Source organism: Vicugna pacos, chromosome 1, assembly GCF_048564905.1.
Source record: "Vicugna pacos chromosome 1, VicPac4, whole genome shotgun sequence".
NCBI lineage: Eukaryota > Metazoa > Chordata > Mammalia > Artiodactyla > Camelidae > Vicugna > Vicugna pacos.
Window position 1 is genome coordinate 86,656,680 of NC_132987.1, and position 25,968 is coordinate 86,682,647.

Below are 25,968 nucleotides of genomic sequence, written 5' to 3' on the forward strand. Positions count from 1 at the left end.
AGATTCTCTAAGGTGGTCATTAGGAGTGGTAGTTAAGTAAGGCCATTTCTACTTTAACCTTTTGATTCCCAGGCCCATATTTTGTATCTCTTGAGGGGAAAAGGTAATCAGAAATTTTATTAGTGTTTTTAATATTTATATATTTTCATTTTTCTCTTGTATTGAAGAATAACTGATATACAATATTATATGTTACAGCTGTACAGCATAGTGATTCACAATTTTGAAAGGTTGTATTCCATTTATACTATTATAAAATACTGGCTATATTCCCTGTATTGTACAGTATATACTTGTAGCTTATGTTGTACCTAGTAGTTTATACCACTTCATCTCCTATCCGTGTATTGCCCCTTACTTCTTCCCTCTTCCCACTGGTAACCACTGGTTCTCTATATCTACAAGTCTGCTTCTCATTTGTTATATTAACTCATTTGCTGTATTTTTTAGATTCTACATGTAAGTGATATCATACTGTATGTGTCTTTCTCCATCTGACTTATTTCAGTTAGCATAACACCCTCCAAGTCTATCCGTGTTGCTGCAAATGGCAAAATCTTGTTCTTTTTATGGCTGAGTAGTATTGCATAGTGTGTATATACCACATCTATATCCATTCATCTGTTGATGGACACTTAGGTTGTTTCTGTATCTTGGCAATTGTAAATAATGCCACAAATTACATTGGTGTATGTATATCTCAAATTAGTATTTTTGCTTTTTTCATATATATATACCCAGGAGTGGAATTGCTGGGTCATATGGTAGTTCTATGTTTAGTTTTTTGAGAAATCTCTATGGTTGCACCAATATATATCCCTGCCAACAGTGTGCTAGGGTTTCCTTTTCTCCACAACCTTGCTAACATTTATTTGTGGGGTTTTTTGGTGATAGCCATTCTGACAGTTCTGAGGTGATGTCTGATTTTGGTTTTGATTTGTGTTTCCCTGATGATTAGAAATGTTGAGCATCTTTTCATGTGCCTGCTGGCCATCTGCATTTCCTCTTTGGGAAAATGTCTATTCAGTTCTTCTTCCCATTTTTCAATCAGGTTGTTTATTGTTTTGATGTTGAGTCATATGAGTTGTTTATATATGTTGGATATTAATCCCTTACTGGTCACATTACTTGCAAATATTTTCCCTCATTCAGTAGGTTGTCTTTTCATTTTGTCAATGGTTTTCTTTGGTGTGCACAAACTTTTAAGTTTAATTAGGTCTCATTTGTTTATTTTTGCTTTTATTTTCTTTGGTTTAGGAGATGGATAAAAAAAATACTACTGTGATTAACGTCAGAGATTTTTCTGCCTATGTTTTGCTTTAGGAATTTTATAATATCTGTTCTTACATTTAGGTCTTTAATCTATTTTGAGTTTATTTTTGTGTATGGTGTTAAAGAATATTCTACTTTCTTTCTTTTACATGTAGCTGTCCAGTTTTCCCAGCACCACTTACTACAGACTGTCTTTTTTCCATTGTATATTCTTGCCTCTTTTTTCATACATTAATTGGCCATAGGTGTTCAGGTTTATCTTGGACTCTAGTATGTTCTATTGATCTATGTGTCTGTTTTTATACCAATATCATACTGTTTTGATTATAGTAACTTTTAAAATACATATATTTTTATTGAAGTATAGTCAGTTTACAATGTTGTGTCAATTTCTGATATACAGCACAACACTTCAATCATATAGGAACATACATGTATTTATTTTCATATTCTTTTTCACCGTAAGTTACAAGATATTGAATATAGTTCCCTGTACTATACAATGTAAACTTGTTGTTTATCTATTTTATGTATATAAGTTAGTATCTGCAAATCTAGAACTCCCAATTTATCCCTTCCTACCCCCTTCCCACCCTGGTAACTCTAAGTTTGTTTTCTATGTCTGTGAGTCTGTTTCTGTTTTGTAAATAAGTTCATGTGTCTTTTTTTTAGATTCCACATATAAGTGATATCATATGGCATTTTTCTTTCTCTTTCTGGCTTACTTCACTTAGAATGACATTCTTCAGGTCCATCCATGTTGCTACAAATGGCATTATTTTATTATTTTTTATGGCTGAGTAGTATTCCATTGTATAAATATACCACAGCTTCTTTATCCAGTCATCTGTTGATGGACGTTTAGGTTGTTTCCTTGTCTTGGCTACTGTAAATAGTGCTGCTATGAACATTGGGGTGCATGTGTCTTTTTGAATTAAAGATCCATCTGAATATATATGCCCAGGAATGGGATTGTTGGATCACATGGTAAGTCTATTTTTAGTTTTTTGAAGAATCGCCATACTATTTTCCATAATGGATATACCAGATTACCTTCCCACCAACAGTATAAGAAGATTCTCTTTTCTCCACACCCTCTCCAGCATTTGTAGTATTTTTTGTTTATAGTAGTATACACTTTGTGGTATAGTCTGAAGTCAGGGAGTGTGATTCCTTCAGCTCTGTTCTTCCTTCTCAAGATTTTTTGGCTATTTGGGATCTTTTGTGTTTCCATAATAGAAGCAAAAGCTGTGTGATTCCTCACTAGTTGAGGTTTTAAATTGCTGAACACTACCTGGGTAGTACTCCTTTCAGATGAAATAGGCAAACTCAAGGTACTACTGAAGAAATAAGATTAACATGCAGCAATCATAGTATTTTAGAAACCTTTGTGAGTTTGAAAATAGTTAAGTAATATGAAGAAATGACAAGAAATTATTCCCAAATTGAATATAATAATTAGATACACCAATTAAGTAATTGTATATGAATTTGATGGGGCTTATGACACAATAATTATGAGACATTTTCCTAAAAGTACATGTTTATGTTTACTATTATTGGTTGCCTATTCCATCTTGGGAAATAAGAATCTTCGATTTTTGGTAAAGTTAAAATTGCTTGTATCTGCTGACCTTTTTATACGGCTTTATTAAACTCTCTTAATTCTTTGGGTTGACTAGAATCTCTACGAATCAAAGGTTCATAGTCAATTGGAACTGAAAATACCCAGCTAGGTGAAGTGCAGGAACCATCCATGTTGTACCATATAAAACTCTTCTGAGTGAGTGGTTCAGTTGAATATAAAGGAGCTAATAATAGAGACAGCAGTAACTAAGCTGGATTGAAGAGTCAGATTCTGTTAGATTAGCACTAGGTGTATTAATCCCAAACTTTAAATTATAAAGTTCTCTTTTGTTGAATCTTTTAACTTTTTCTCTGAAGACATATCTATCTAAAGCCAAAATTTTGACATTTCCTGCTTTGCACACTATCTCTTAGCCATAGGAAATCCTTTCTAAAGTTGTATAAAATAAACATAAAGTTCTGAGTCCCAAAATTTTAAAAATAAAAATTGAAAAGAAATACCATTTTTAAGGTGTACATATTTTTTAATGGTATAGTACTTAAATAAAACTAATACAAAATATAAACAAATGTACAAGTTTAATGTTTAATCTTTCTGAACTTGCTTCTTAATTTATAAAGCAAAATATCTACATCATATAATTATTTTTTGATTTTAATTAGGCAATATATTTTAAGTGCTTAGTAGAGTACCTGAAACATACATTATTACATATTAAATGAATTATGGCTGTTACTAATTTTGTTATTATTGATTGTAATTGTTTACCAGATAAATAATTGGTTGGTGAAAAAGGAGTGAAGCATTAATATATAAAAATTTTTCTATCTGTGTATTGGAGAATTTGCCAACAACCCAAGTTACTAATATGTTTAGAATTTAAACATTTCAGATGTCTTTAAAATTAACTTTATATTTGTAATTCAGATACTCCTATAAATTATTGTTCAATTTGGCTCAACTCTTCTCATAAATCTAAAATAAAACAACTTTAGGAAAAGTAACTTTAAAAGAGTTGGCATCTTAATATCCTTAAGAGTTACGCTACTTTTAAAGTATTAAAAGTTGATTTCACTTTTTTAAAAAATAATTATTTCTAGAAAGTCACTGTAGATTCAGATTATAACACTGCAGTATAATTATGGTTCAGATGGTACTGTTATTCTTAGCTCATAGTTTCAGTTGTATATAACTTCATGACAAGTACCTTTTCAGGCTAGAATTTCTCACACTTTTCAAGCAAAAAATAGAAAGTTTTTTCTGTAGATTGTTTGAATAAGCAACAATTCACCAACTGCTAGTTTAAAAAAAGTGTTTTAGAAATGCTGTAAAAAAGTTTTACTTGTTTTTTTCCTAATTTTTAATAGTCCTTTTTCATTTATATTTGGTTTACACTTTCATTTTTATATATACTCTAAACTTTCCATAATGTGCTATGAGAATAGCATGCTGTATTGAAAAATAGTATTAAGTGGGAATTCAGTGATTATTTAATAAAAATTAATTTTATATGATATCCATATCTTTAAGAAGAATAAATAAAGCAGACTATTTACAGAAAATATTTAAAACCAATCTGAAATTGTATACTTTATTAAATTTTATAGTTATATGATGTCATCTGGAATGTTTTTCTCTGGAGAATCAATTCATTTGTGGCAAGATTCCATGAATAGTTCAGGATGGTAGTAGAGCTGGCAAAAGCCCAGAATTATGGCAAGTGGATAATAGCAGAAGTTTAGGGTTACAAACTATGAACACTAAATTGAGAGATAGAAAGTATTCCTCAGGATCTCCCCAGTCTCCCTATAGGCACCAGGACCATACCTGATTGGCAGCCATCACATCCAGTATTTCTGATTGTCAAGCACCCTATTTCGTGGTGGAATGGTGAAGAAAACCATGCTGAATAGTGAAGCTGAGTCTGCTGTTGTACTTTTTAACTTCATCAGCATTGCTGTGGCATCTGTGAAGAGACCTTCTAGACTCCCTCATGCAAAAACTGCTCTATAATTAGTGGTTGCTACTTGTAGATTCTGTTTGTATTTACTGTTCTACATATTTGTCTACAATGAAACATTTGCTCAAAAATTCAGTTCACCTTTGATTTTTTAAAAGCTGTAATAGCCTGTCCAAATGCTGCTTCCCCTGTTTTACATAGCCATGTAGCCTACTGGGAATGGTGATGAAACCATCCTGACCATCTCATCAAATTCTGAATACTTTGTCAAATCTCTGTGACCTAGTACTGGTCCACTCACAATATAATAATGATAATAGTGCCTAATTATTAAGTTTTACTCTTTATGTGCTGTGTTTAACATGTCTTTGTATGGGATGTATAATCAAACAGTTCTTGGTCCAGAGCCTGTAGTAGGCAGAGTGATCCTCACTTCTACTCCCAAAGATGTCAATGTCCTAATCCCCAGAATCTTTAAATATGTTACATTATGTGATAAAGAAACATTGAGACCAGGGAAGGAATTAAGGTTGTTAATCATCTGACTTTGCCATGGGGAGATTTTCCTAAATTAACTGGGTTGGCATAATGTATTCTGAAGAGGGAGGTAGGAAAATCAATGTCAGCTTGAGAAAGTCTCAACAGGCCTTTGCTGGCTTTGAAAACAGAAGAAGAACAGGCAGCTCCTAGAATCTGGAAAAGGCAAGGACACAGATTCTCCCCTACAAACTGCAGAAGAAGCACAATTTTCCTGACACCTTGATTTTAGTCCCGTGAGCTCTGTTTTGACTGCTGACTTTGAGAAATGTTGAAAAAAAAAATTTTGTTATTGTCAATAACAAAGTCCATGAAAATTTGTTACAGCAGCAACAGGAATCTAATACAACTCATCTTCACTGTGGCTATTAATGTGTATAATGGGAGTAAGAGTAAAGACTGTAGGAGGACATAACATTTCCTTAAAATGATTATTTAATAGATCATCAAAGTCTTGATAGGAATTCCATGTAGACTGAAAATAAATTGATTTTTTGTTTGTTTTTGTTTTTTTGGAAAATGGGGGCAATATACAAATTTATTCTGAACTGAGGGAATAAAAATTAAACACTTGAGATTGTGAATGGGTAAAAGTAGAAGATTTTTGACAAATAGAAGTTCAGCTGATTCCTGAAGAACAAGGCTTCACCAAAGCATGGCACGTTCTAAGACATGACACCGTTTGTGAAGTTAAGAAAGCATGTATATGACACATACTATCTGTTGAATTGATTGATTAATACTTTAGCAACATGACTTCATTGTTAGAGTGTGTGGGTATCACAGCTCTGATCATCAGATAAAAATACTTAGGCTTAGCTTAAGTTTACTTACTTGGGTCACTCCAAACTTCCCCTATAATATCTAATGTCTATTTTGTGGTAGCAAATTTGGTGCTAAAGATAGAACCCAGGTGTTACGAGCTGAATTTTGTCTAGTGCAAAATTCATATATTGAAGTCCTAATCCCCCAGTACTTCAGAATGTGACAGTATTTGATGATAGGGTTTTTAAAGAGATGATTAAGTTCAAATGAGGTCATTAGGTGGGCCCTAATCCAGTATGAATGATATTCTTATAGGAAGAGAAAGTTTAGGCAAAGGCATGTACAGAGGAAAGACCATATAAACACACAGAGAGAAGACAGCCATCTATAAGCCAGGGAGAGTAGCCTGAAACAGATACTTCCTTCATGACCTTCAGAAGAAGACAGTCTTGCTGACACCTTGATCCCAGACTTGTAGCCTCCAGAACTATGAAAAAACGCATTTCTGTTATTTAAGCCACCCTATTTGTGGCAAACTTAGCAAACTGATGCACCAGAGCAAATTGACCCCATTCAAATATCAATGGCTGAATTTGTATTTTCTTCATAACATCTTTTTCAATATTTGTTATTGAAAAAGGAATCAGAAACAGATTATGCCATTAATGGATTTTATTATAACTGGTATCTTCCTAACTAAGCAAGGTATAAGATCTAGAGTATACAAACAAGTTACCACAGTACCAAGTCAATAATGCAAATTGAAAGAAAAGCCAAACAAAAACTGGGGAATACCAATTATGTGTTAATGAAACCACCAAAAACAAGAGTGTTGTAAGCCTAAGGGGAAATGATGTCTTCCAGAACATTCTGGACAACCTATTTGGAGAAAGAGAGCAGTAACTTAGAAAACAGAAGGGAAAGCAAGTAGCAGACTGCCAGCCTGAAATAAGAGCCATAAGTCTGGAACTGATGGAAAAATGAGAACTAGCCTGGAAAAATAAAAATAGTAACAGATGTAGCAGCTCCTCATGAAAGAAATTTCTGTTAAATATTTTATTTTCTAAGAATAATTTTATTCTAGATAGCTCTGATGGGCAGCCATTGCACAACTGTGACAGCAAAAGATGTGCTTTACTCAACTGTATGTAGTAGCACACCAGGCTTTTTTACATCATGAAGAAGCAAAACCAAATGCTGATAGGTTTTATTTCACTTTTGCCTTATTTTCGTAGTGTGTTTTCCAGTATTAACACCACAACACCTTTATTTTCTATGATGCTATTTAAAGCCTTTGCTCAATGAAGTCAGTGCTCGGTTTTAGGATGATCTTTGGCCTCCTGCTTACCGCTATGAGGTTTGCTTGTAAGTTAAGGTAAAAAATTCTCATGCTGGGAGAAAAGTTAAGTGCAGTTTGTTACTTCAAAAAGTAGTATATACAATAATAAGTATTACTAGCAAGCTAACACAGAATATTTTATAGAACTTAAACTGTAGTGAAAATTATAAAAATTAAGAGCATTATTTTTTCTCCATTTCCTAAATTTAATTTTATTATCTTATGTTAATTAGTTTAAGAAATGTCTAGCCATATACATTCTTATATTTTATACAATTTTTTTTGTGTGTTTAAACAAATTACAGTGTGCGACTATTCCACAGTTTGCATTTTCTATGTATCAAGATGCCTTGTGCATTTTTTCATGTTAACACGTATGAAACCTACTTGGTTTTTTTATTGATTGTTGAATTTTATTTTTATAGATGTAGCAGAATTTAAAAAATAGACATCTTTTGGTAGGCATTAGGCTATTTCCAGTTGTCTTCTATTACTAAGCATTATCTAGTGCATATCTTTTTACACACATTCACTTTTGCAAGGCTATTTGTAGGATAAATTTGAAGAGGAGAAAAAAATTGTTTCTGTCTATTCCTTTAAAATACATCCAGGCTATATTCCTTTTAAAACTCCCACTGCTTCCAGATCTCCAAGCCACCACCCTCTGTCCCCCACTTCATTGTCTCTCGCTCCCTTACTCTTGCTCCCCTACAACTAGTCTCAATTCAGTAGACAAGATATCATCCTTTGCTCAAAATCTTCCAAGTTTTACCATTGTATTCAAAAGAATTCATGCCTTATTAATCTCTTCATCACCTCACGTCCTGCACAGGAGCTTTCTTGCCATTTCTCAAGCACGCCAGGCCACATGGCCTTTGTATTAGCTATTTTTTCGGCAGCAAATGTGTTTCCGTGTAAATTGTGGAAGGGCAATCCCTTACCCTGTTGAAGTCTGTTTTCAAATGCCAACGTCTCAGTCTTACTTTGACCAACACGTGAAGTAATGTCCAACCCCTTATTCTACACTCTTGATACACATTCTTCTATTCTTTTTTATTTAAGAAAATTTTCATGCAATGCTTATCACTTTCTAAATATATAATTTATAATTTACCTATTTGCTACATTTTCTCTCTTTTCCTATTAGATTATACTATTCATGATAACAGGAACTTTTATCTGTTGTGTTTACTGATATGTCCTAGATACCAAAAAGTTCTGGTAATTTAAGCACTCAATAAGTACACAATGAGTAATGAATGGATCAATTGTGTTCATTTTAAATGATAAGTTTTGAACATTTGTCCCCTAGAAAGCCTCTAAAAGACAGTTCTCTTCACACACTCATGACAATTGTATTTTATTAAATATTTTGCTCCATCTAGGAGAAACTTAGAGACAGACAGATCACATTCAGTATGTAAGTTGGCTACTATGTCCTGTCATGCCCACATAAAACGTGAGCATTTTACCATGGAAAACTGCCCTCCTATGAAGTGTAATGAAATCAGCACCATGGAAGCTGACTCTTTAGTTTGTTCAGGCTGCCATAACAAAGTACCACGGACTAGATGGCTTAGACAAGAGAAATGTATTTTGTTATAATTTTGCAGGCTGGAAGTCTGAAAACAAGGCATGGACAGTGTCAGTTCCTTCTGAAGCTTCTCTGCTTGGCTTGTAAATGATAGCCTTTTCTCTTTGTTTTCACCTGATCTTTTTTTTGATATATGTCTGTTCTTACAAAGACACAGTCATATTGAATTAGAGCTCACACTAATAACCTCATTTTAAACTTACTTACCTTTTTAAAGAGCCTATCTCCAAATATAGCCATGTTCAGAGATACTGGGGGTTAGGACATCAATATAGAATTTCGGTGGAAATTAAATTTACTCATAATACTGATATTAAATTGTCCACTTTTCTTCTTAAGGATGGTGATGAAGGTTCTTCTTCTCAAGAGTGACACAGCTTTTGTAGTAGGCAGAATTCTAAGATGGCCACTAATGACCCACATTCCTATATAATCCCCTCCTCTGAAGTGTGGTGACATTTGTGACTTCTTTATAGAGAGTAAAATATGACAAAGGTGGATGGTACAGTCACCCCTTGGTTAGATTATATTGTATGACAGAGATGATGGGAGAGTCACTTCCACAATTGCGTTATACTCTAAGGCTGTCATTTACGGACAGGAGTAGGAGATTCTCTTGGTAGACTTGGAGAAGAAAACTGTCGTGAATTGTACAACTGCAAAGAAAAACTTATGCCCACAGTCTGAGAGAGCTTGGCAGCAAATCCTTCCTTAGTTGAACCTCCATGTGAGACCAACACCCAGCTTTTGATTTTTTGCCTTGTGAAATTAGGAGCAATGAGAACCCTGGAAAGCTGTTCCCGGACCAACAAAAGCTGTGAGATAATAAGTGAGTGTTTTTAAACCACTAATTTCATGCTAATTTATTATACAAGATAGGAAAAAAAGTACACTTGGTGAAAAGTAAGGTAAAAGTAAATGAAGACTTGATAGGCCCTAGAGGGGCCTACATTTCTTCTGGTTCCTCCTCAATGGACCCTCATGTCCTTTTTTATTCTGCTTTATTACTATCCTTTAAATTAGTCTGACCTAGTCCTTCCGCAGAGCATATATGCCATCCAATTATTTGGGTTTTCCTGAATAGATTTCTAATTGATTTTTACAGCCCCAGTCTCACTACTTTATGATTCCTTTTGTCGACTTTTCTCACCCAAACCTGCCCCTGGCCATTATTTAGTGTGGTCATTGTGTGAGGGCTGCAGCTGCTCCAAGGCAGAATTTACATAGTATTTTCCCTTCGCCAAAATTCCATCCTAATACTATTTTAAATCTCACTTTCTCATTACTCCTAAAAAGAGAGGGAAAAAAGTAAAGGAAACAAGTTAAAAAAGAATTTCAAGCCTGGAAGACTTTGATGATAATTTTTCCTTCTTAATAATCTTTGTAAAATTTTTTGTTTTTACTTGAAATTCCAATACTTAAAATATTTTTGACAACTGTTTTCTCTTTCTACAATTTTCTTTTAAAATTCAGTTACTTTGTAGAAGGATTTTAATTATTAATGGACCAATGAAAGTTATTGGTCTGTTTAGAGCTAGAACTGGGGTAAAATTAGGACTTGAAAATTATAAGCAGACTTGCCTAAGGAGTAAGATGTGAGCGTGAAACAAGTGTGAAAGGGAAAGCAGAAGAAAGAGACTGAGACCATTAAATAACACTATTTGCATAGTTTGCCCCTTTTCATCTGTTTCACAGTTTTTATTAAAGAGAATTAACTAGTGTCACTTTCATAAGTTCTATTAATTTAGTGTTTGTGATCTTTATTCCTTACTCTTCTGTGGGTTCTGTAACCTGCAAAAGATGCCCAGTTCTTACAGCTGCTCTATGACTGTGGGGACACCAAGCTAAAAAGCTGGATAAAAGTCTCAATAGGATTATTATTTTTGAAGTGTTTATTTATCTATTGTGAGTAAGAGGGGAAGGTGAGATGATACAGATTTCATGATGTCCGATAAACACAGGTTGTGTTGCTTAATGAGCTGTGGAAGGTGATTCTTCTCACTAAATCATTTTTAAATGAAATGGTAAGATGGTATAAGAAGTATTGACTGGTGCACCATCCATAATAAAAATGAGCCGAGTCCCTGCAAGTTCTGTTGTCTTAATGCATGTTCTTCTTTCATGGATACTTCCAAGCCACCCAGGGATTTCATGCTTGCAAACTCACCATTGTTTTAACATACTTCTGGATTTCATATGCTGGACATACTATGAAATACTGTTTTTAGTCTTTCTTATTTTAAATTAAATTATATTAAATAATCTATCTGTATATTGAAATACTCATCATATTTATTAACTGATAATATGAAAGTTGGTAGTATTTATATCTTCAATACACAGAGTCTAAGGATTTGATATACATTGGTAAATAGTTTCTTCATCAGTTACTCACTTTTAACTTTCCATGTCATTTGTTAATTTCTTCAGGATTTTCAGATACTAGATCAGATATTGCTTGCATTGATTTTCAACCTTTGAGAGTTTGTATTTAATTTCCACAATGAATATAAAAATAAATATTATATAAGTATGATATTTATATCTGGGCAACAGTGTTGATTCAACTTATTTTAATGCTAATTTGATACAAGGTTGTAAAAATATCTGCAGGTACATAAACAACATATGTCAAATTTATAACATATAGGGAGAATTTCAGTATGATGGCTTTGACTTTGGAAATACAGCAAGTAAAAAATAAACTTGATACTCCTAAACAAGTGTGCTCTAATTTTCAAATATTTTAATGTTGTTGCATGTTTTAAAAAAATTCTTAATAGGGAAAATGCATTTCTTAAAAGAAAAATGACCCATTATGCCATTATGAGCCATAAAGAATTATAAGAATAATAAAAACAATACTAAGTAGATTCAGACATATTTTATGTTTAGTGTAAGTGACCAAAACAATATTAAAATACCATTTATTTGGCTAGAAATACATTTGTTACTGATCATATTAAGCTCTTATTTAGTTTTACTTGAACAATTTATTTTGCATATTTCAGTTATAAGTGATTTTAACGTATTATTTTATAGTGACTGAGAAAACTTTACGAAAATGCTGTTGAATAAGTGGAGATTTATCTTTAGATTACAGATATACAGTTATACTTTCATAACTAATTTCTGTAACCAATTATTCTTTGATGTATTTCATTTTCTATAAAAATGACTTGGGAGTATATAAGGCAATAACCTTCAAAAGTGCATCATGGTTCACCAAAGGGGAAAAAAATATACGAACCAATTTAGTAATGTTAAAACACAGGACCCTGGTGTAAGGATATTAATGCCTACAGGCTTTAGGATTCCATATCTTTAAGTATTTATGAGAACATTTTATGTATACATTATCTACCTTGAGGTCTAGCTCTCTTTCTGGTTACAGATGAAAGTGACTCAGTATTAGACCAAATCTGACCTAATTAAATTAAATAAGCATTCAATCAAAACACAGATAGAACAGTATTACATGTGAAGAAGGAAAGATGACAATAAAATTTCAAAATAAAATGATGTAAAAATTATCCTATATTTGATTTTTTTCAGCCATTGGACAAAACATTCAATCATTTCTGCTTATAAATGAATTTCTTAAATATTAAAACTTGTTCAGTTACTATTAAACTTACCTCCCGGAGATTTACAAGCCTTGTTCTATTTACTGTGGAACTCCTCTGCGACTAGTTTCTCTAGTAACCTTTAATTATTAATATATCTAAACTCAAAGGCAAAAACTAATTTCATTTTGTGAGGTTTTTGTACGTTTTAACACAACTTCTTTAAAAGCCTCAGATGTGATTATTTCTTGTAGCAGAAAAATGTAAAGCTGTATTTCAAATGTCTGTTTTATTTTACATCATTAATACAGTGTTATTGTTCTCAGAGTGAAAAATATAAGTTCAAGTAATGAGAGTAAATATCTAGTATTTGATTAATCCTTAGATTTTATTCTTTTATATTTATAACTTTAAAAAAGAGCTTTCACTTTTTAAAAATTTGAGCAATTGTAGAATTTGAAAGCAAGTTTTTAATGTTAGTCAAACATATTTCAAGATTCTGTTTTGGTTTGGTTTTTGAATTTAAATTAGTTTCTTTATGGTTTATGTCTCCTGCATGGGCAATGTAGGTATTTTTCACTCTACTAAACTCTTTTTAAAATGAGAAAAATGTTAATTAAATATTGTCATTCATTAAAATTTACAGGTCTTGAAAGGGATAGTGCCAAATACCTTATTTGTATAATGTTACAAGTTTATTAGGAATTTTGCCACTACTGATTTGATTCATATGTAAATTGCCTCAAAGTAAAATTAACCTGCCACTCCTATAATTATTAATTATGCAGTTATTTTATAGGTGAGTAGCAAGAGATAAAAAGAATATTAGATATATATAACACCAGAAATCAATTATAATATTATTTACTGCACAAGTAATTATGGTTTTGATCTCCATTTATTATACTGTAATACTATATTATCAAAATATATAATTAAATTTATTAATCATTCATTACATAATGGAGAGATGCATGAAACAGCTAAATTAAGCAAACCACAGATCTTGGCAATGTTAATTTTGTAACATGGTATTAACTTCCAATGTCAAGAGCACGGTCTCTGCTTTCCTATGCACCTCATTTATAGTTTTTTTGTAATTCACTGTCTAATTTAGGATTTCTACAACACAGCAATTCTCATTTGTTTGAAAAAAAGGAACTTAAAGCTTGCAAATAATATACTTTAAGGCATACTCTCTCTTCTTTAAAGTGCTTACTCTCTTTATAAATGCAATAAATGCAATAAATTGTGATTAAAAATAATTTTTGATCTTTCAATATCCTGTTTCTTTTTATTAAATTATAGTTGATTTACAATATTGTGTATTGTATACACATAATAGTTTAAAAAAATTGTACACATACAATAGTTCTAGGTGTACAGCAAGGCGATTCAGTTACATGTATATATTTTTCAGATTATTTTTCATTATAGGTTATTACAAAATAGTGAATGTTGTTCCCTGTTTTATACAGCAAATCCTTGCTGCTTATCTATTTTATATATAGTAGTGTGTATCTCTTAATCCCTTACCCCTAATTTGTCCCTTCCTACTTCCCTTTCCCTTTGGTAACCGTAAGTTTGTTTTCTATGTCTGTGAGTTAGTCTCTGTTTTGTAAATAGATTCATTTGTATTATTTTTTCAATTTCACATAAAAGTGATATCATATTCTATTTGTCTTTCTCTGTCTGACTTATTTCACCTAGTATGATATTCTCTAAGTCCATCCATATTGCTGCAAAGGGCAATTAAGGCTGAGTAATTTACAAATACTATTTGGTGACCTCTAGCAGTCAGATCTTGAACTACCGCATTAGTTGTGGCATATATAACAGGTATTTATTATTTTATTGGAAATCATAAAATATCCAGTGTGCTAATACAACTGGAAAAAAATGGGGTTTTCAAACAGACTTGTTTTCCACACAGGAATCATTCAGTTACTAGCTGCATGTTAGTTAGTTAATCTGAGCCTCAGTTTTCACAAATGTAATAATAACTTTAACAAACTTTCTGTGAAAATTAGAGATAAAGTATGAAAAGTATAGGGATTTATTTACAGTTAGAGGATTATAACTCATAGATACTCTCAATACATTAGTTGAAAATAGACCTCAAGTGTGCAAACAGTAAAATTTCCCTGGGACTGAATTGAATACACTACTTGGAATCCAACTGTTTACAAATAATGATTGTATTTAATTTGCTTTTGTAATAAAATGCATTCATATAACATGTAAATAAAATGTGAATATAACAAAGAAAGTATATTTTAATTAACTCTTGAGTTGAAGGTATATTGTCTAAATTAGTTTGTACTAATAAATTCTGAGTATCTCTGAGGTGTAAATATTTTCCTTAAAATTAAGTAGATCTGTTTCATTTCTGGATATATTTGTCATGTATATATTCTGCTTAGTTTGTTTTAATATAATTCTCTCAGACTAGAATTCCATTACCCATATGCTAATGTGGAAATGAATAAGATTCTTAACTTCAGAATCTCATCTTTAAAGATTTATTGATAAAATTAATATGTGAAATTATACTTAAAATGCTTTAGATTATTAAATTTTAAATTTGTTTTTTGGAAGGATAATGCACTGAATATAACCTTGAACTTTCAAAGTGAAACAGAATAGTTTTGCCCCAGCAAAGGTTTACTTAAGCTTAAATTTTCTGAGATCAATTAGTTGCAGGTATCTTACACAGTTGGGATGTTATTGGACACATAATTATTGTATTGATTAATTTTCCTGGTGTACCTCTGTGGTCGGTGTAACCAGCAGAGAATGTGGCTTGTAGCAAAAAGAAAATCACTTTCCTCATTTAGTGAATAAAGAAAGTATAACCTATTTCAGGATAATGCTACTTATTTCCAGAGGAATATAAACACTTTCTTTTTCAGGATACTATTACTTGGTTTTCATTTTGATTGTTTGCTCTGAAAGACAGCACCCTGCACCAACTGTAACTCAGAGCATCTTTCTAAAAATATGTTTGATCTCCTCAGAAGAATCAAAAATATGCTGCCATGTAGGATCAGTTTTTCAGTACATTCACTAATTTAAAGATTCTAAGCAAGGGATAATGGATTATTTCTACTTCTAATTTTCAGATATTTATAATTGGAAACTCTATGCTTAAAAATCATGCAAGTTTAAATATCACATGGTTCTAAGAGATTTTAGAGAAGCTGAATAACAAACAAATAAATTAAAATATTGGAGCTCCTTTTCTTTGATTATGTTCTTGAAGTCAATGACTTAATCAACATTGACTAAAAGAAAAATATTACTTAATTCAGCACATAATCTAGTGATACCATCAGTCTATATTTCCTTATCAAACTAATCACCTTTATAGATTTAAAACTGTATTTCTCCACATTTTAAACAGGAAACATTATTTAGTTGAATAAATGCATATTACTAATTGTGAACATATGTGTATCACTATCTTGTATTCTAAGGAAGCAATGAAATTGATTAAATATTTTACCACATGTAAAATCTAAAGAATAATCACATAACCAGTAATATGGATGGAACTTTTTCTTACATAAATCTATTCTGAAATCTTCCCTATAATTAGAATTTATATTATTGTAATAATACTAATGAATGTGTTTTTATTTAAACTCATCTGATGAAAAAAAGAATAAAGTAATATTTAGAGCTTTTGTTCTAGGACTTCAAAGATAATGATAATCTTAGTACATAAACAGAAGTATAAATATTTTTCATTATCGCTGATAATAGTAGACATTAATTGCATTATACAAACTCCAGCATTGAATAGTAAGTAGACTCTAGAATGGCATTTATTAAGACTGATACTTAGTCTAAATCTATCACTAAATTATTCCAGTTTGTGTATAAAATAATGATACTGAGCAAAAGAATGTTGCAAGTCTTTTCTGGATCTAGGTTTCTATGATTTTGAAGTTTACTCATTCAAAAAAAAGCAAAAATTATTTGTCATAAACATAAAATATGCAAACAGAGTATCCTAAATAAGTAAGTTTAGTCTAGATGCCACATTCTCAATCTTGGGTGCTGATAATGGCTTGGCCACTAAGAGACAATAAACATGTTTTAATATAAAATTAGCTTCCTGCTTGTGTTTACCTGTCCATTATTTATTTTAAATGATTTTATATAGTAGGAATTACAATGCACGAAAATATTTAAATGTTTATCAAATTTCTCTGTGCCAATGTATGTAGTATAGAAACGTTTAATGTCAATTTTATGGTATTAATTATGAATGAAGGCACCAGATTGACTACTACACATTATATTGCAATTACCTTGCATGAATGGATGCATTGTAATTAGTTAAAATTTATTGTCAGAAGTTAATTGTGCTTACATGTGAAATACAGAACCTAATATCTTATTTGAATACTGTAGCTAGAAAATGGTTGTAGTTATGTTGAACAGATGCACTATTAAGTGTCTGGGATGCATGATTCCTTACCATATGATTGTGTCTGTGTGTATCAGAGGCCTAACTTGATTCTAGACATTTCGACAGAGCTGGGTCTAGTAAAAATTCTAATTGGATAAGAATCTGTAAAAGCAAAAGAAAACAACAGAAAAACAAAAACTTCAAGACAAAGAGAAATGAAGCAAAGGGCTAGAAGTGTTTGAAGTGGAAACTGTCTATATAAAGTCCAGAAATAGATGATTCGCATTGTCCTCCAGCCAGTTTTCATTAAATTCATACCTAAGACTTAAGATATGAGGGTTGACTTCTTTATCGTAAGATCTTGCACAAAAAGTAAATGCATGTTCACTGGCATAGGTTCCAAAAACCTTGGCAACTTCAGTGTTGTAATTATGGTCAAAATGTGCTTCCTTTATACAGGCAGACACGTGGACAGATTTCTCTCAGTGTGAAGCATTGGAGGCCCATCTTTGAGTTGCAAGAATAATGTTAGCAATTTTGGTTGACATAAACAGAAGCTGGAGTCAATTTTACTGATGAACCTTATGATGTACAATGTATCTGGTGTTTGTTTTGTTTCGCTTTTAATAGCAAAAGTGATAGAAATTATCCTCAGAGAAAGAATGATTACTAAGAACTAGACTTACAAAGGAAGTATAGCTTCCTTTTTGAAAATGATGAAAATGTAGGAGAGGATCCACACCCCCATCATCCTTTTAAAGGTAAAGCTGCTTTACCTGGAGGATTGGAGGCAACACCAGAGGTACTATTCTGTAACAGCAGTAGAACTCTTTTTAAACCTAGGCTACTGTGAATTTTGGGGGAAACTGTGGATTAAATATGGCAACAGACCAGCCTAAGGCTAAATAGAAATAGTTTGGAAAGTTAACTAAAAATTAAAAAAAAATTTTTTTACTCTAATAGATAAGAAATTTGGGTTTGTGTGGGTTTGTGTGCGTATGTGATGTGTGTGAGTTTAATAGTATATGGATGTAGTTATTGTATTACTTCTAATAGGGGATTTTCTCATTTAGGTGTTGCAAAGTTCTTTTGGGGATTTGAATCTACATTTCACTAAACAAGAATGTGATGTGAAATTTTATTAGATTTACATGTACACATTATGCAGCCACATTTTAAAATTTAATTACATACAATTTTCTTGATTAAAGCATTATTATGAAAACACACCCTTATTGTCCCCCTAATACAAAGAAAGAAAATCTTCTTTGCAGAATAGAGATTATTCTTATGGAATAAGCACACATATCTGAGTTGCTAGGAGTAGCAGATGATATATGTTTTATCTACACCAGCCCAAAAAATCAAAACATCAAAATGAGTACTTGTATATATCCTCAGATGATAGAGTAAAATTTAATCCTGAGAGATGATACAAACAAATGTAAAATATCTTTAAGTTATCTGAAGAACCATTTGGAAATATTAGATTGTTAAATCAAGGAAGTTTCCTCTCCTTTTTCTTTCAGTTTGGTTAATTTTTTTTCTAAAAATCTCCAGATATGTAAAAATACTCTTTAGGTTTTCTTGTAGAAAAAATTAAATGCAAAATTGAATTATGCACATTCTGACACATTTGCTTATCTTAATAGTGGAATTGAATAGTCTTGGTTCATTTTATCCCTCAGTGATCTCTCCTAAGGAATTTCAGCATAGATTAAATATAGAACTTTTGTGGGAAAACAGACCTCTATTAGCTTATTATGCTTACCTTACTTTTTTGCCTTGCTTATAGCTCCTATATATATCTGATCCTGTGTGTGTCTTCTTTTAGAAATATTTTTGAATACAATTAAAAATAAAAATTGGATGTATGAGTAAGACAGAACCAAATTAATATTGTCCCATGTAGGTGGATGTTAGTGGTATCTCACTAATGTAGGTGAGAAAGTTTAAAGCAGATACATTTTGAAATGGCAAAAACACATTGAATTTTTTCCCAAAATGACAGGTTATGTCAGATAACGAGAATATGAACATACATAAAGAAGTTTGCAAACATTTGTGTAACCCTAAAAGACTAGAATTTAGTCCGGTAACATGAAATAGATTAGAGATAAGCTGTTACATGACGCTCCTTAGAACGTTTGTTTGTTTGTTTTTTAAATGTTCTACAGGCACAGTTAATTCTTGACATTTCGGGGGGGACCTTACTAAAGCCAAATCTACATAACCACTTATCAAATAGTGTACACCTACAAGTCAGTATCTGATGGGTAAGTGAATAAATGAAAACCTAGAGACACTAGGAATTTTGACTTATGTTGGGAATGACATCACTACCTTTGATTTTGGGAGAGGACTGAGGGTGAGGGCAAACAATAGTCTCCTAATTTGATTGAAATATCTTCATAGTATATAAAATATGTATTACATGAGAATTGTATCCAGCTAACTAAAATAATTTCTGGCTAGTTTGTTAATATATTCTGAGTCTTTTGTTTAGAAGAATGTATGATTTATTAATATAAACAAATTCTTTGTGACTGTTTTGGTATAACTATGTATATATAAAAATATATAGGAGGAGGGTATAGCTCAGTGGTAGAGTGTGTGCTTAACATGCACAAGATCCTGGGTTCAATCCCCAGTACTTCCATTAATATAAATACATACATATATACATGCATACATACATAGAAACCTAATTATGTCCCCCCCAAAATAATATATATAGTGATATTCCATAAGAATCATTTCCTTATCTTTAAAGGCCTAAGAGGAGGAATTTTTTATAAAACATAATGTTGCCTTTGATTTAAAACATAAGCCGTGTGTGTGTGTGTGTGTGTGTGTGTGTGTATGTGTCACTGTCACATGTAATTTATTTCCTTGAGCTGAGATATATATATATATCTCATATATATATATTTAAGATGGTATTTCTTTCTAAATAGCAAAAACTCATAATACTATGTTAGGCATTCAAATCTAAAGTTTCAGATGTTTCTTTAACTCCATGTCCATTTTAACATTCTTGGTGCCTTCATGTTTGTGACATTTTGCAGCAGGCTTACGAAATCTAGGTAAGGTCTTCATGGTATAAATGATTAAAAAGCAGATTGATGTAAAAATTCATAAAATAATTCCATCAACTTAGCAACTATATTTCAGCCTTTAAATATATCAGAAAAATAATTTACTTAGATTGTACTTTCCCTGAACTTTACGTGGAGTTAATTGCCTTTTTTTTCTGGGTGAAGGAAAGGATACTGACAAATATGTTATGAGAGTTGTTACACTGTTAAAATAGCCGTGACCCTAAAATATGAAATGAGATTAGTTTTAATAATATCTCAGGTTTATTAGAATGATTTCATTTTACTATTATCAATCTTTTGAAGAGAAACCCTGCTTGGAAAATACTGTAGTTGTTCTATTGGAGATTTAATGTTTGAGCTCCCACTTGGGAAAGCTGGCAAAAAGATCTCATATCTTTTTGAGTAGGCAGTCATGCAGTCTAAAAAAATGATCTGTTTAGATCCCATATTTAAATAATCTTGGAGATGTCTCAAGCTAATAGAACTTTCAAAAGTTGATATATAAAGCCAGAATACTAATTGATGTTTAAAATTGGACTATAAAAGTGAAGGAAGCCTGATTTTCTTATTATCTTACACACACACACACACACATATATATATATATATATATTTTTTTTTTGTCCTGAGTGAGCTACATGGAATATGAAGGTTACTTGGTGATAAATCAAAATATGTAGACTGATGGTTTAGATCATTTGGTTTAAATCAGTGGGTCTCAAATCAGAACCTGGAGACTTGCTAGGAAATTAGATTTTCAGACTCCACCAATCTAGATGGTTCAGAATAAATTAGAAACTGAATCAGAACTGAGCCAGAAACTCTGGTTAGGTTCTAGGAGCCTGTGTTTTAACAGACACTCAGATTATTCTAATACACGCTGAAGTTCAGAACCACAGATTTAGATAGTAAATACTAGCAGATCGATATGAGTCTAAGAATCTGGTGATGGTGTGAATAATAAAGGGTTTAATTATGACTTATCTCGATCCAGGTTTACCTTTGATTGGCATAGTAGCTGTTTGAATACTAGGTTTACCTTTGATTGGCATAGTAGCTGTTTGAATACTAGGCATATGTAGACTTCATGTTACATCATTAAATGTATTAATAGATTCACTTTATTTACGGTGAAGATTAGATGTCATAAAATCTATTTTATGCCTGTGGGCAAATGAATATCTCCAGTTATACTCATTAAGTCTTGATTTATAGAAAACTCTCAGGTAATGTATTTTCCCTATGTTAAATGGCTTATCTGAGCACATTACTGAGAATCTCTCTGTTCGTTCTCTCTCATTTCCTACAGTTTTGGGCTGGTGAGAATCTTAAGATCTATGGTTAATGAATTTTCTTTTTTTCACAAAGTATTAATAGAAGAGACCTTTTATAATTTTTAATCAAAATAACCTTGACTGTGCCAAAGCATAGAAAGGAACTCTATAGTTATCACAGAGTCATATGTAGTAAATTTTTTAAAAAGTAATTACAGCCAGGGGCCTTGACCATAAATACATCCTTCGCATGGCCCATGGAAAATGCACTTTAAACTTAAACTGCTGTGTGTGATAATGCTTAGTAGGTGGGGTGGATTAAGGTCTTCCCCTCAAGATCAACACAAATAAATATAAAAGCAGAAAGCAACCTCAAAAGAAATTGCTAACATTCCATTCTCGTGAGATTGAAGTTCCTCTTATATAGATATTTCTGTTTAGTTTCACCGTTGCCAGATAAACCACACTTCTCACCCCTCCTCTTCCATAAGTGACTGGGCATGTTAACATTTTATATGTGATGACTTCATTTTCATTTAAATGATTTGAATATTTCTGTATATCATAATTTTGATCTTTGCATATCTGGTAATGAATGTTTAAAAGTATTTTACAGAGTTCCTAATGTCTCATAATAGAGGCTATTCTTACAGAGAAGAAAGTTTGCACTGTTCATGGGAGTTGACCATTCATCAAATGTATTTTCCTGATGTATTAAGTTACCGATACTCAAGTAAAAAAATAAAAGAGGTGGCTTGACAGTCTGATTTTATAACCTTGACAGCACCTGTTTTCACAGTTCTTAATTTGGCATTGGTATTAAGGTAACAATTTTTGAAAAAAATTACTGAAAATTTGAAAGTATAACATTATTAGATAGGTTATGTACAATTACAAAGACTAATTGCATTTTAACATTCAGCCAAGTTTAATTTTTTGAAACCATTTTCTTGGTGAAATTTAATTGGATCTGTTAATCAGTTTAGATACAGCTGTTCTAAAACATACAACTCACTGCATATATAATATATGAGGCTGCAGATTCAGGTCTCTGACTCTTAAAAAAAAAGTCAGTTAAGTATTTTATAGGGATATCCAGGAAAATAGAGAGTTTATTCTTGGGAGATAACGGAGGGTTTCCTCTTTGAAGAAAAGTAGATTGTACTTTGAGCCTATCCTTTGGGATGTTTGTTTGAAATGTTAATTAGAATAACTGGTTTAGCAAGGATTAGGACAAGAGCTAAACACCGCTGACAGCAAGATATCTTCTCTTGGGAATCTTTCTGTTTCAATAACTGCTGTGGTGTTTAAAATGGATAAAGCTACTGCATTCTTGCCAGGAAAAATGTCCCAGAGACTGCACAATTTCTGAATGCATCTTAATATTGACTGTTGAACCAGAAACATTTCATTTTTTAAATTAATCATGTTTGAGAAAGTTCCAAAATTTGATAAACCAAAGAGTGCATTTCACAAATTCCTTTTGATTCATGATGTTTGTATATCTGGCAGTTTCTGCACCTGAGCAATGGCATCATTTTATAGAGTTATTTTCTTTTTTCTAAAGTGTATCTGTGGAGACAATACTTTCTTAGTTGCTGAAATTCAAATGTACAAACCCTAAAAGCAACACCAAATATTTAATTATCCATTAATTCATTTAAAATTCTTGAGACTTTAATATGGTCTATGTATTAAAAAGTATACACCTGGACCCTTATGGGGTTTATACTTCAGTGAGGGCATCAGTATAGTCCTAATATGGTGTGATACATGCCTGAATGGAAATAACTTGAGTGGTGCTGTCTATGTATATAGAGATATTTCTAACACTTTTTGAGAGGCATCAGAAAAGGTCTTCTGAAAGAGGTGGCATCATGAATGAAATATAAAATCTAAGTAAAAATTAGCTAGGCAAAGAGGGAAAGGAATTGGGGCATGGAATAGAATCATCTTAAAGATCAAAGGATCAACTTTATTAAGTCTATGTCAGAGAGAAGGTAAATCATATTACAGGAACTACAAACATTCAATCTTACTAAAATATTGTGGTCAAGAAAGGAAGAATGATAAAGAGAATTCAAATCATGAGGGTCTTGTTAGGGAATCCAGAATTCATCTAAAAGCAATGGGATTTCATTAACATATTTAACATAGCAGAGGATGTCATGCTAAAATCGGCATTTTAGAAGAGCAAACTTTGATTCCATATATAAAGACCAGAATGAAGATGAGAAATACTGGTGACAGAAAGTGCTTTCAGTATACTTTTGAAGTACACTGGTTGAGAGATGGTGATGTGGTTAAAATGAGTAGACACAATGATGAAAAGGAAATAAGTAAATGGTAGTATGTAAGAGGTATTTAGGAGTTGAAATCAGGAAGTCTTGTTAATTACTTTTGTAGAGGCTTAAAAATAATTATCAAAAGAACATGAGATCTATAATCTGCATGAAAATGTAAAACCAAATCCCTTTGTTTATATATAAATTATAAAATGTAGTTTATATTTTAAATGCATACACACTCATTTAAATAGTATTTCATAAACTTCTTCCTTAGCTGACAGAATATGTCGCTAATAAGAATATGCAATACTTTTTAGTCTTTTTTGTTTGTTTAATTTGGGTTTATTGAAGTATCATTTGCAAACAACAAAATTTGTCATTCCTAGATGTATAATGCAATAGATTTTGACAAACATAATTAAAATAATCAAATACAGAACATTTTTTTACCTTCAGAAGTTCCACCGTGCCCCTTTGGAGTGAGCATTCTCACCCATCTTGTCCCCACTGCAATCTTTGTTCTGATTTCTATCTCTTTAGTTTTGCTTTCTCCAAAATGTTCTAAAATGGAATCATTCAGAGTATGCGCTGTAGTCTATGGCCATACCACCCTGAATGTGCGCAAACTCATCTGATCTCAGAATATGTGTTGCATTTGCCTTTTTAAAATTTACTTAGCATAATGCCTTTGAGATTTATGCTGTTGCATATATACTAGTTTGTCCTTTTTTATGACTAAATAAAATATATTCTATTGTATAAATGTAAAAATACTTATTATCTTTGAGTGGTTTCCTTTTGTATTTCTATTATCTGTCTCTGTATATAACAGTTGGATTTCATCTTACATATCAAATGATAGAAGACATTAGCTTTACTCTTAATGCCAAGATAACCATTAAGTAGAATATTAGACTGGAAAGCCTGAAGACAAAACAAACCCACATTTGGGAAAAATTTACTAATTCCTTTTATTTAATCAGATAAAATTTTCTCTCACTTCAGGTATCTGTCATCTATCAAGCTAGTTTGTGGAGCAATCTGAAGTTGGTGCCCCGTATGAAGTGTTTATTTCTGTGAAAGAAAGGTGAGTATCTTTGTAATAACAATGTACAACTTTGAAGCAGGCTCAAGGCAGACTAGTGCCTTTTCCCATCTGTCATTTTTGCATCTTGAGATAAAGAAAATCTCCCACGTTATTAGAACACACATTAGACAAGTCTCATGAAGTTATCAAGTATCCAGTGAACCCAAACTGAAAGGAAACTCGATTAGTAGAGATAGGAGATTGGATGAGTGTTTAAAAGAAAGATGGAATTGATGGTTAGAGCCAGCTTATGATGTGGGCTTCTAAGTGTGTTCTAGTGCTATTCACTGAAATAGAAAAATACAAGGACGGAAGATTTAGGTGGAGATGATTAATACTGTTGTGGAAATACTAAGCTTTAAATGGCTCCTGAATACGTATGGGGAGTAGGCAGCAAATAGAAATACATAAGAACCTGGAAGTAAGGGGGAAAAAGCAAACAAACTAGGCTTTATATGTAAACTTGATAATCATCATCATTAACATCACTTACATACCATGATATAACCTCATAACTATGGAAAGATACCAAATACGGGCAAATAATATATATTAGCAAACCAAATATAGTGAAAGAAAAAAGAAAGAGAGGAAAGGATATGGAAGAGGCAGGGAAACGTGGCTAAAACTGAACACTGAGGTTCTCCATCTCCATGTAGTAAGGCTTAGGCTGAGTGACTAACTAAAGAATGGATGCATAAACAAATGAATAACCTATACAAGCTAATGGTTTCCAACTCACCTAACTGATTTGACAAATGTGGCATGATTATTGACCAAAGGGACTTCTGCAGGTCTCCCACTGAGAATTCCTTGGGACTCCTTCAAAGCCAGTGTTCCTGGCAAACATCTTGGGGCTTCAAGAGACAGACTCAGGGCAACTGTGCTCAAAGGTGGAGCTATGAGGAGTTTGGGTTATTCATTTGTCTCTCCTGTGACCCTTGATGCTTGCCTGCATTTTCTTTCTTTCCCTGCTCTCTGTTGATTGCCTTTAAATAAAAGCCTCATGTTAGTATGCACTGTGGAGTCTAGTAAACCCTTCCAAATTTCAAACTGGAGAAAAAAATATGCTTGATTCTTACCCCCTTCACTGTTAGGCAGAGGAAAGGAAACCCTTGCTGGGTCAGTAACTTCATGGCAGATACAGGGAGCTAAGATGACATTTTCCTGGGTTGACAAC

At 32.1% G+C, this 25,968-nt stretch overlaps 2 non-coding genes across 9 annotated transcripts in view; both read left to right on the forward strand.

Moving 5' to 3' along the window:
* LOC116277668 (uncharacterized) overlaps positions 1–25,968 on the forward strand; it is a 299,305-nt gene that overhangs the window by 65,996 nt on the left and 207,341 nt on the right. For all 8 annotated transcript variants that reach the window (XR_012075489.1, XR_012075482.1, XR_012075484.1 and 5 more), the window contains one exon: positions 24,707–24,788. This is a non-coding gene — a transcript (uncharacterized protein). The remainder of the gene's footprint in view (positions 1–24,706; positions 24,789–25,968) is intronic.
* On the forward strand, positions 19,625–19,697 carry TRNAV-AAC (transfer RNA valine (anticodon AAC)). The gene has a single exon. It is a non-coding gene; the product is annotated as a tRNA-Val (tRNA).